The sequence below is a fragment of the Triticum dicoccoides genome, chromosome 2B (genome assembly GCF_002162155.2).
Source record: "Triticum dicoccoides isolate Atlit2015 ecotype Zavitan chromosome 2B, WEW_v2.0, whole genome shotgun sequence".
NCBI classification, from domain to species: domain Eukaryota; kingdom Viridiplantae; phylum Streptophyta; class Magnoliopsida; order Poales; family Poaceae; genus Triticum; species Triticum dicoccoides.
This window is the reverse complement of record NC_041383.1, coordinates 799,865,284-799,877,833: the sequence shown is the minus strand read 5'-3', so window position 1 is coordinate 799,877,833 and position 12,550 is coordinate 799,865,284. Positions and strand designations below refer to the sequence as shown.

The window sequence follows — 12,550 nt, the reverse complement described above, 5'->3', positions numbered from 1 at the left end:
TGGCCATGAACTTCTTTTACTGCTATAACTAGTTGATTTCCCTCTCTGTACCTCCGCGTCCCCTGTACAAAAGTGCTGCAGACCTTGTCTTGTATCTTTCCCCCCGGTTCTTGCATCCCCTGTACCCTGTAGAACTGGATTATATAGATAAAAGTTGCTGACTCTGAATTGCATCTTCTCTATTGTCTTGCACCTTGTTTCTGCAAAAAGTAGAGTTATTGTGTGTTGGTAATCTGTGTAGGTAATCTGTGCATAGTAAAAAAAAAGGGCAATAATGTATTTGTAGTTGCTCACAAAACGAAAAGCTTGTAGTTGAAGTCTAGATGCTTACAAGGACGTACAAGAAAGGTAGGACAAAAACCCCAGAAACTAGTACTTAATAGGCACTCTGTACATGTTGCTTGTGTATGACATTATGGCTGATGATCGACGTGAGGGACTACTTAATAAGTACTCTGTACATGAAGTTGTATCTGTGGTATGTTGAGAAAGACCATGTAATTAATGTTCTGTGCTACTGAAACAGAAGTGGTTGGTGTTATGCCATAAAAAGTTAAAAACTGATAACTAAGTTGCTTGTGTGCGTTGCAGACAGTTTTTTACGTTCTTGATGTTGAGCATCTTTGCCCAATTGACATCGCTGTGGTCACTCTTCACCATTTTTGCCGTTAGTATCATCCTCATGTTGGCTATGTCTTTTGGTGTAACGACCAAATCTCGAAGGATTTGAGTCTCTGTGCTTACCGTGCTAGTCCCTGGATCGAACTCGCTAGCACACACAGTATAGATGAATACCAGAATAGCAAGTGCATCATTTATTACATCGTATGATCCAGAATATATAAAATAAAACAATCTGCATAGCACTTGGCTAGCTTTATTCAATCAAACAGCGGAAATGTAGCAGCAAATAACGATGAGTTCCATCATAGCCCACTGGCGATGCTGAGTGCAGACTCGCGACCCTAACGGTACCTTACTCTTCGTCTGAATATCCTGCAACATGAGACGTTGCAGTCATATAGGTCAATACTTTGTATGTATTGGCAAGTTACACATGAGTAATAATAGCAGACCTACATGTATATGCATAGTACAACAAAAGGAAGGCTTGAGGGTTTATTTTTGCATAAAGCTGATTTTATCCTAATAACTACCTAATAGTCAAATAATTTATTTAGTTCTTTTATTACTACAATTAAATACACAAGGTTGAGTTGGCAAAATCAACTCCAACCTACCCTTTTATTAAGTTGCCCACAAATATTATTAAGTGTCACATCTGTCAAGATCATCCAACAACTATAATGGCATAGTGGCTCAAATTTACCCATAACCGGGGGCACGGCTAATCATGATTAGTTTTAATACTCTGCAGAGTTTAGTACGCTTTACCCACTGGACCCAATCCGAAGATTGAGACAAAGTCTTTCAGAAGAGGTTCCCTTAACCACCTGACGGCCACATCCCACCTACATAAGCTACATCCATCGACATTGTCTGGGCAAGGGTTTCAACAACTGATCAACTAAGCCAGAGCCCATATAGCCAGTGGCCGCACATGGAAGCTACTAGTCACTAAGTCTGTCTGATCTTTTTGAACCTGGGCAGCATTCCACTTAGGGTGCACTCTCATGGGCGCAAGGCCTTAGAAAAGGTGCAAGACCCCATGATGCCTTCCCTCAACACCAAGCAATACCACTTCCGCCCAGAGGTGAGTTAAATCCTGAGTTACTACTCAATTATTATATATATATAATCCTCACATACACTCAATGTATACACGAACCACCCCCGTCTACAAAGCATAGCAAACTACAACTACCACGATTTGCAAAAGACGGGAAGATAGCTCAACAGCATATAGCAAAATAATATAGTAATCCTATACATGCATATATTTATAGTGTGATATAACTACATGCATAGAAAACAATAGGTAAAGGATGATCAATATGTAACTTGCCTTGGTTCTGATTCAGAAAGTCACACTCCTGACAATAGCTCGCGTCGCACTCCGGACAATCTACACGTTTCACACAATTCAACAAATCAATCACCGGAACACAAATAGAACCACAATAAAACCAACAGCAAGAAAATGATTTTTAAAACTCAACAACAGAAGCTTAACAGCACCTAAATTGCACTACGGTCACAATGCAAAAAGAATCACTCGATTCCGATAAACGTTTGAGAGTTATGGCCTCCGGAAGGTTTAATTTGAATTTGAACGAATTCAAATTTAAACAGTGCAAACATGAGAAATTTTGGTACTGTCATGAAGGGCTGATTTTTGTGAGATCGTAGGAAAAAGAATTACCTAATTTGGGTATACAGAATAAAAGATATAGCTAATTGAAGTTAGAGTTGAAATCTGGAAAGAAAAACAAAAACAACAGAAAACATCTGGGCTGTAGCAACTCCTGTAGCGAACTCCTGTAGCGAACTGCCACGTGTCAGCGCGTGATTGGCCAGGGTTTGCTGTGCGTGCGTGCTCACCGGAAAACAGGGGACGGCGGCGGCGGTCTCGGGCGTCGGCGGCGGCGGCTCTCCGGCGGGTCTCCGGCGAAGGTGAGGTGACGGACGGGTTCAGCGACAAGTTGCGGAGGTGGTGGTGGTGTCGGACGGCGGCGGGGTGTCCTCTATTAGGCGACGGCGGCTCGCGAACTCCGGCATGCTCCAGCGCTTCTGCTCGGCGTCGGGCGGCGGCTCCGGTGGCTCTCTGCCCAGGTAAGAGTGTCAGAAGGTTTCGGTGATGAGTGGAGGGTCGAGGGAGGCAACTGGCGCGGCTGCGGTGTTCTTACGATGACGGAATCGACCGAAGAAACGGCGGCGGCGGCGGAGCTTCTCCCGAGATCCAAAACGCGCTACAGAGCCGTGCTGTCGACGAGGGGTGGGGAAAGGCGAGCGGTAGGGTTCTTCGGGGTCCTGGGCTCGCGCGTGATGTCCCTGGCTCGCACGGGATCGACCAGGCGTCGGATCGATCTGGGTCGGCCTCGGCGTGCGCGCGGCGGCGCGTCCGGCTCGGTGAAGGGGATGAATAGGGGCGCGTGGGGTCCGCGGGTCAGCGGCTGAAGCAATGCGGGTCGGGTGACGCTGCTGCGTACCGCTTCGCGGGAAGTGGGCTGCGGGCGAACGGGAGGCTGCTGGGCCATGGCGGAGAGCTGGGCCGTGCAGTGCGCTGCGGCGCTGCGCTGCGTCTTCCCTTTTTTTTGTTTTAAAACAAAAACTACAACAGCAGAACTAAAAATAAATAAAATAAAATACACAATATAAATTCTAAATAAAAATACCTAGACACACAGTAAAAATAGCTCTACAGCTATAAACTACAGGAACACTAGTTCCAACTCTAATGCAATTTTGTAAAATAATTTTGATGCAATAGGCCACTCAAACAGCAATAAAACAAACAAATAAAATACATTGAAGATCACAAAAAATTACCAGAACATATCAAATGAACTGGAAATAATATTCTACACATTATGAACATTTTTAAAATAGGGGAGAAGTCATGTTATCTCCATTCCAAATAAATTGCCTTTTGTTGCATAATGATTTGAATATTCTGAAAAAGCAAATAATGCAATAAAAATATGATATGCATATGAATGATCTATTAACATCCTAATTTAGGAAAATTGGGATGTTACAAACCTACCCCCCTTAAGATGAATCTCGCCCTCGAGATTTGGGCTGGCTAGCAAATAGGTGTGGGTGATCCTGCGTGAGATCTTCCTCTCGTTCCCAGGTAGCTTCCTCCTCTGTATGATGATCCCACTGAACCTTGCATAACTTGATTGTCTTGGTGCGAGTAACTCTCTCTGCTGTCTCCAGAATCTTAATAGGCTTCTCCTCATATGTCAAATCACTCTCCAACTGAATTGCCTCAAGCGGCACCGTGTCCCTCAATGGAACATCCATCATCTCTGCATGGCACTTCTTCAACTGAGATACATGAAACACATCATGAACTCCTAACAAGGATTCTGACAACTCCAGCTGATAAGCTACCTCTCCTCTACGCTCCAAGATCTTGTAAGGTCCCACAAAACATGGTGCTAACTTACCCTTGATTCCAAACCTCTTAATTCCACGAAGTGGTGAAACTCTAAGATATGCACGGTCTCCTACCTCATATGTCACCTCCTTACGTTTTGCATCTGCATAACTCTTCTGTCTGGACTGTGCTATCTTCAGCCTATCACGAATCAACTTGACCTTCTCCTCAGCATCTCTGATCAAGTCTGGTCCAAAGAACTGATGCTCTCCAACCTCATCCCACATCAACGGTGTCCTGCACTTTCTGCCATACAATACCTCAAATGGTGACGTCTTCAGACTAGCCTGATAACTGTTATTATATGAGAACTCTGCATAAGGTAAATTATCATCCCAACTGGACCCGTAGTCCAAAGCACAAGCTCTCAACATATCCTCCAAAATCTGATTTACCCTCTCTGTCTGCCCATCTGTCTGTGGATGGAAAGCTGTACTGAACTCCAGCCTGGTGCCCAAGGATTCATGCAACTGATGCCAAAAATTTGGATGTGAACTGAGTACCTCTATCAGACACTACCTTCCTTGGAACTCCATGCAGACAAACAATTTTAGACATATAAATCTTTGCTAGCTAAGCACTGGTATAAGTAGTCTTTACCGGGATGAAGTGAGCAACTTTAGTCAAACGATCAACAACTACCCAAATAGAATCATAACCTAACCAAGTCATGGGTAGACCTGTAATAAAATCCATACCAATCTCATCCCACTTCCAATCAGGTATAGGCAATGGCTGTAGCAAACCTGCCGGTCTCTGATGTTCTGCTTTAACTCTCTAGCACACATCACATGTTGCAATATATCCAGCAATTTCCCTCTTCAGGCTAGGCCACCAAAATCTTTCCCTCAAATCCAAATACATCTTAGTATTACCTGGGTGAATAGAATAAGGTGAATCATGCGCCTCCTGAAGAATCAACTTCCTGATATCTGCATCTTGAGGTACACAAATACGCTTCTCAAACCATATGGCTCCATTTTCATCCTCATGGAAACCTTCTGCCTTACCTTTAACCATGTTCTCTTTTATCTCAGCAATCTCCTTATCACCCTTTTGAGCTTCTATGATCCCGTCAAGCAAAGTAGGCTTTACCTCCAGTGTTGCTAAATATCCCTTAGGAACCATCTCCAACCTGAGATTCCTAAATTGTTCACATAACTCGCGTGGCATATTATCAGTATTAATTGCATTAGCATGGCTCCTACGACTCAATGCATCAGCAACAACATTAGCCTTACCAGGATGATACTGCACATTCAAATCATAATCCTTAATAAGCTCCAACCATCTCCTCTGCCTGAGGTTTAAATCCTTCTGAGTAAAAATATACTTCAAGCTCTTATGATCAGTAAATATATCACAACGATTACCAATAAGGTATGGCCTCCAAGTTTTCAATGCATGCACAACTGAGGCTAACTCCAAATCATGTGTAGGATAATTATGCTCATGATTCTTAAGCTGACGTGAAGCATATGAAACAACTTTACCTTCCTGCATCAAAACACTCCCAAGTCCTTGACGAGAAGCATCACAATATACCTGGAAGTCCTTATGTATATCCGGTAGAGTTAAGACTGGGGTTGTAACCAAACGCTGCTTCAACTCCTGAAAACTGGCTTCACATTCATCATCCAAACAAACTTCTTCTCTTTCTTCAACAATTCAGTCATAGGCTTTGCAATCTTGGAAAAGTTCTCAATAAACCTCCTGTAATAACCTGCAAGGCCCAAAAAGTTGCGAATCTCTCCAACTGACTTGGGTGTCTCCCACTCTGTAACTGCAGCAACCTTAGATGGATCAACTGCAACTCCATTACCTGACACAACATGTCCAAGGAATGCTACCTCATCCAGCCAAAACTCACATTTGCTGAATTTGGCATACAGTTGATGTTCCCTCAATTTCTCCAATACCAAACGCAGATGCACCTCATGCTCTTGCTTATTCTTGGAGAACACCAATATATCATCAATGAAAACAACCACAAATTTATCCAAGAACTCCATAAACACCTTATTCATCATATTCATGAAGTATGCAGGAGCGTTAGTCAATCCAAATGACATAACAGTATATTCATACAACCCATACCTCGTGGTGAAAGCAGTCTTTGGAATATCTTGCTCACGAATCTTTAATTGATGATAACCAAAACGAAGATCAATCTTAGAAAACACAGTAGCTCCCTCCAACTGGTCAAATAGATCATTTATCATAGGCAAAGGATACTTATTCTTAATGGTTATCTCATTCAGAGAACGATAATCAACACACATCCTCAAGGTTCCATCCTTCTTCACCACAAACAAAACTGGAGCTCCCCAAGGTGATGAACTTGGGCGAATAAATCCATGTGCCTGCAATTCTCTTATCTGCTTCTTCAATTCCTCCAACTCTTGAGGAGGCATTCTATACGGTCTCTTCGCAATAGGTCCAGTGCCTGGTATTAAATCAACAAGAAACTCAATATCTCTATCTGGTGGCATACCTGGCAACTCCTCTGGAAACACATCTGGATAATACCTCACAACTGGCACCTCTTCCAGGCTACCCCCTTAAGAGAGTTCACCTGTACCTGATCACGCTTATACTTACATACATATTTGATCCTCTTCCCTCTTGGTGCACTGAGAGTAATAGATCGACTGGCACAATCAATACGACCTTTATATAACTGCAACCAATCGATACCCAAAATAATATCCAGACCTTGTGACTTCAATATAATCAAATCCGTAGGAAACTCATGCTTCCCAATAGACAAAGTCAACTGATGACAACCAACACCTGCTATCATCTCAGCTCCTGGGGAACTCACTCTAATAGGCATACTAAGTGTTTTGGTTGGCATTCCATGTTTATCACAAATACCCTCGAAATAAATGAATGCGATGCACCAGTATCAAAAAGAACAAGCGCAGGTACTGAATTAATCAAGAACTTACCAATCACTGCATCAGGTTCATTATAAACCTCCTCAACATTAACATGGTTGACATGACCCTTTTGGAAGGGGTTTGGCTTGCTGGATCCTGAGTTCTTCGCCCCTGGGCAATCTGTGGCATAGTGCCCCATAGCCTTACACCTGAAGCACTGCACCTGACTCAAATCCCTTGGCGCACGTGTAACCTGGTGGTTCTGGTTATTGTTCCCTCCATTGCCATTACCATTACCATTACCTCTGCCATTGCCGTTGTTACTCTTGTGCCCATTATGATGATGGTGGCCATTCCCTCCATGATGATTATGATCATTACCTCCATGATGATTATGTCCATTACCTCCATGATGATGATATGAAGTGCGTGGCTTCTGCTGTGGTCCTGAATTATACCTGTTATTATTGTTGTACTTCCTCTTGCGATTCTCTATGGCATGTTGCTTTCCCTCTAGAACAATAGCCTTATCAATCAAATCCTGGCAATTCCTAAAAGTGGCCACTGTCAACTGAAGGCTCAACTCATCATTTAGGCCCTCCAAGAATTTCTCCTGCCTAGCTGCATCCGTGTTAACATCATTAGGAGCGTAACATGCAAGATTATTAAATTCGTCCACATAAGCATTAACTGTGCGACCTCCCTGGTGCAAACTGCGAAACTCCTTCTTTTTCAAACTCATAGCACCAGCAGACACATGTGCAGCATGGAAAGCTGTCTGAAACTGCACCCAAGTGATAGTAGCAATGGGATAAGTGACCAAGAAGTTGTCCCACCAAGCTGCGGTAGGACCCTCCAACAAATGTGAGGCAAACCTCACCCTCTCTGCATTTGTGCATCCAACAGTATCTAGATTCTTATTGACTGCACGGAGCCAATCATCAGCCACAATAGGTTCAGGGAAACTGGAGAACCTTTGAGGATTCAACCTCAAGAACCTGGTAAGCATATCCACAGGTGGCGGTGGTGGCGGATTGTTGTTGTTATTGTTGTTGTTTCCCATGTTCTGAGCAAGCAACTGTATCAACTGAGCAAGCAACTGGTGGGCAAGCATAGATGAGTTATAGATATAATAGGGCCAAGGACTATGTAGATATAAATATATTCTACCCATATGCATAATATGATCAAGCCAACAAAACACAACAATGAATAACACCAACAAACAAACAACAAACAAATATGATAATATTATATATATATATATATATATATATATAGTCGAATAATTTCGACACTAAGTAATTTAACAAACAACTACCAATCAAGCAAACAATCTAGTATCTTCATACCACAAAAGTGGACATAATCAGATACGCTAACACGATAACGTTGCAATATAAAACAAGCATGAATGGTGGTCTCAGCACTAGTTCCTACTTAACTGGCAACATACTTGAGGGGGCTAACTAATAAACAGTAAGAAGTATAGCTAGTTTATAAACTAATTTTCACTCCTATGGCTTTTCTAATCCATTTTCTAGGGTCACGTCCTACAGTCAACACACTGCTCTGATGCCATCTGTAACGACCAAATCTTGAAGGATTTGAGTCTCTGTGCTTACCGTGCTAGTCCCTGGATCGAACTCGCTAGCACACACATTATAGATGAATACCAGAATAGCAAGTGCATCATTTATTACATCGTATGATCCAGAATATATAAAATAAAACAATCTGCATAGCACTTGGCTAGCTTTATTCAATCAAACAGCGGAAATGTAGCAGCAAATAATGATGAGTCCCATCATAGCCCACTGGCGATGCTGAGTGCAGACTCGCGACCCTAACGGTACCTTACTCTTCGTTTGAATATCCTGCAACATGAGACGTTGCAGCCATATAGGTCAATACTTTGAATGTATTGGCAAGTTACACAGGAGTAATAATAGCAGACCTACATGTATATGCATAGTACAACAAAAGGAAGGCTTGAGGGTTTATTTTTGCATAAAGCTGATTTTATCCTAATAACTACCTAATAGTCAAATAATTTATTTAGTTCTTTTATTACTACAATTAAATACACAAGGTTGAGTTGGCAAAATCAACTCCAACCTACCCTTTTATTAAGTTGCCCACAAATATTATTAAGTGTCACATCTGTCAAGATCATCCAACAACTATAATGGCATAGTGGCTCAAATTTACCCATAACCGGGGGCACGGCTAATCATGATTAGTTTTAATACTCTGCAGAGTTTAGTACGCTTTACCCACTGGACCCAATCCGAAGATTGAGACAAAGTCTTTCAGAAGAGGTTCCCTTAACCACCTGATGGCCACATCCCACCTACATAAGCTACATCTGTCGACACTGTCTGGGCAAGGGTTCCAACAACTGATCAACTAAGCCAAAGCCCATATAGCCAGTGGCCGCACATGGAAGCTACTAGTCACTAAGTCTGTCTGATCTTTTTGAACCTGGGCAGCATTCCACTTAGGGTGCACTCTCATGGGCGCAAGGCCTTAGAAAAGGTGCAAGACCCCATGATGCCTTCCCTCAACACCAAGCAATACCACTTCCGCCCAGAGGTGAGTTAAATCCTGAGTTACTACTCAATTATTATATATATATAATCCTCACATACACTCAATGTATACACGAACCACCCCCGTCTACAAAGCATAGCAAACTACAACTACCACGATTTGCAAAAGACGGGAAGATAGCTCAACAGCATATAGCAAAATAATATAGTAATCCTATACATGCATATATTTATAGTGTGATATAACTACATGCATAGAAAACAATAGGTAAAGGATGATCAACATGTAACTTGCCTTGGTTTTGATTCAGAAAGTCACACTCCTGACAATAGCTCGCGTCGCACTCCGGACAATCTACACATTTCACACAATTCAACAAATCAATCACCGGAACACGAATAGAACCACAATAAAACCAACAGCAAGAAAATGATTTTTAAAACTCAACAACAGAAGCTTAACAGCACCTAAATTGCACTACGGTCACAATACAAAAAGAATCACTCGATTCCGATAAACGGTTTGAGAGTTATGGCCTCCGGAAGGTTTAATTTGAATTTGAACGAATTCAAATTTAAACAGTGCAAACATGAGAAATTTTGGTACTGTCATGAAGGGCTGATTTTTGTGAGATCGTAGGAAAAAGAATTACCTAATTTGGGTATACAGAATAAAAGATATAGCTAATTGAAGTTAGAGTTGAAATCTGGAAAGAAAAACAAAAACAACAGAAAACATCTGGGCTGTAGCAACTCCTGTAGCGAACTCCTGTAGCAACTGCCACATGTCAGCGCGTGATTGGCCGGGGTTTGCTGTGCGTGCGTGCTCACCGGAAAACAGGGGACGGCGGCGGCGGTCTCGGGCGTCGGCGGCGGCGGCTCTCCGGCGGGTCTCCGGCGAAGGTGAGGTGACGGACGGGTTCAGCGACAAGTTGCGGAGGTGGTGGTGGTGTCGGACGGCGGCGGGGTGTCCTCTGTTAGGCGACGGCGGCTCGCGAACTCCGGCGTGCTCCAGCGCTTCTGCTCGGCGTCGGGCGGCGGCTCCGGTGGCTCTCTGCCCAGGTAAGAGTGTCAGAAGGTTTCGGTGATGAGTGGAGGGTCGAGGGAGGCAACTGGCGCGGCTGCGGTGTTCTTACGACGACGGAATCGACCGAAGAAACGGCGGCGGCGGCGGAGCTTCTCCCGAGATCCAAAACGCGCTACAGAGGCGTGCGGTCGACGAGGAGTGGGGAAAGGCGAGCGGTAGGGTTCTTCGGGGTCCTGGGCTCGCGCGTGATGTCCCTGGCTCGCACGGGATCGACCAGGCGTCGGATCGATCCGGGTCGGCCTCAGCGTGCGCGCGGCGGCGCGTCCGGCTCGGTGAAGGGGATGAACAGGGGCGCGTGGGGTCCGCGGGTCAGCGGCTGAAGCAATGCGGGTCGGGTGACGCTGCTGCGTATCGCTTCGCAGGAAGTGGGCTGCGGGCGAACGGGAGGCTGCTGGGCCATGGCGGCGAGCTGGGCCGTCAGTGCGCTGCGGCGCTGCGCTGCGTCTTCCCTTTTTTTTGTTTTAAAACAAAAACTACAGCAGCAAAACTAAAAATAAATAAAATAAAATACACAATATAAATTCTAAATAAAAATACCTAGACACACAGTAAAAATAGCTGTACAGCTATAAACTACAGGAACACTAGTTCCAACTCTAATGCAATTTTGTAAAATAATTTTGATGCAATAGGCCACTCAAACAGCAATAAAACAAACAAATAAAATATTTTGAAGATCACAAAAAATTACCAGAACATATCAAATGAACTGGAAATAATATTCTGCACATTATGAACATTTTTAAAATAGGGGAGAAGTCATGTTATCTCCACTCCTAATAAATTGCCTTTTGTTGCATAATAATTTGAATATTCTGAAAAAGCAAATAATGCAATAAAAATATGATATGCATATGAATGATCTATTAACATCCTAATTTAGGAAAATTGGGATGTTACATTTGGCCTATACTCCAGGACATGGGTGCCATCCCAGTTGTCGGTATTGTGTAGCATATATATGCTGCAATCATACCTGTTTTTGGGGAGAAGGGAAAAAATCTGGTTTTCATTAGTGTGCCCCGAAAAATACGAAATGATATTGCTATTTACTGCAGAAAAATGCAAGACAAAAGAATGTTGCAGAAAAAAAAGATTTCCACGCACTTAAAATGATCACCTGAAGCATGATCACGAATAAAAAACATTATTAAAAAAATCCCTATCTTGTTTCTAGAATGTTCGCTTCCTTTACATTTTCGATTCGCAATGGTCCCCCCCTCCTGTGTTAGGCGATTTGGAGGTGGGTGGTCGTGGGTTTTTGGGTGACTTGTACATCTTGTGACGTGACACTAGGCCACCGAGGGGTAGGCGAGATGCGTCCCCTCCGTGTTAGGCGATTTTGGGTTGGGTGGTCATGAGTTTTTGGGTGACTTGGTTCGTCTGGTGAGGCGACACTAGGCTAAAGGGAGGCGAGATGTGCCCCCTCCCGAGTTAGGCCAATTTGGGTTGGGTGGTCATGAGTTTTTGGACGACTTGATTCGTCTGGTGAGGCGACACTAGGCCACCGAGGGAGGCGAGATGCGCCCCCTCCCGTGTTAGGCGATTTGGAGGTGGGTGGTTGTGGATTTTTGGGCGACTTGGTTCGTCTGGTGAGGTGACACTAGTCCACCGAGGGAGGCAAGATGCACCCCCTCCTGCGTTAGGCGATTTTGGGTTGGGTGGTCATGAGTTTTTGGGCGACTTGGTTCATCGGGTGAGGCGACACTAGAAGACCGAGGGGGTAGCGCGAAGATGTGCCCCCTCCGTGTTAGGCGGTTTTTGTGTTTCTGCTTTCCTATGGGCGACTTGATGAAAAATTGGAAGGCGATTAAGCACATGGGGGTGGGCGACACTGAAAAAAGTGTTGGTTTAGTAGGTGACTAAAGCTCATTGGTTTCGCTGACTTGTTGTGCGCGGTTAGGCGATTTTGGCTATCTGCTATGCTTGGGCGACTTGGTGAAAATTGGGGGGCGCTTAATCA

At 43.8% G+C, this 12,550-nt stretch overlaps 1 long non-coding RNA gene across 1 annotated transcript in view; it reads right to left on the bottom strand.

Annotated features, from left to right (window-relative positions):
- Window positions 1–11,487: 11,487 nt before the first annotated feature.
- Window positions 11,488–12,550, bottom strand: part of LOC119368869 — a 5,737-nt gene continuing 4,674 nt past the window's right edge. Inside the window, exon 5 of the long non-coding RNA XR_005176763.1 lies at window positions 11,488–11,563. This is a non-coding gene — a long non-coding RNA (uncharacterized LOC119368869). The remainder of the gene's footprint in view (window positions 11,564–12,550) is intronic.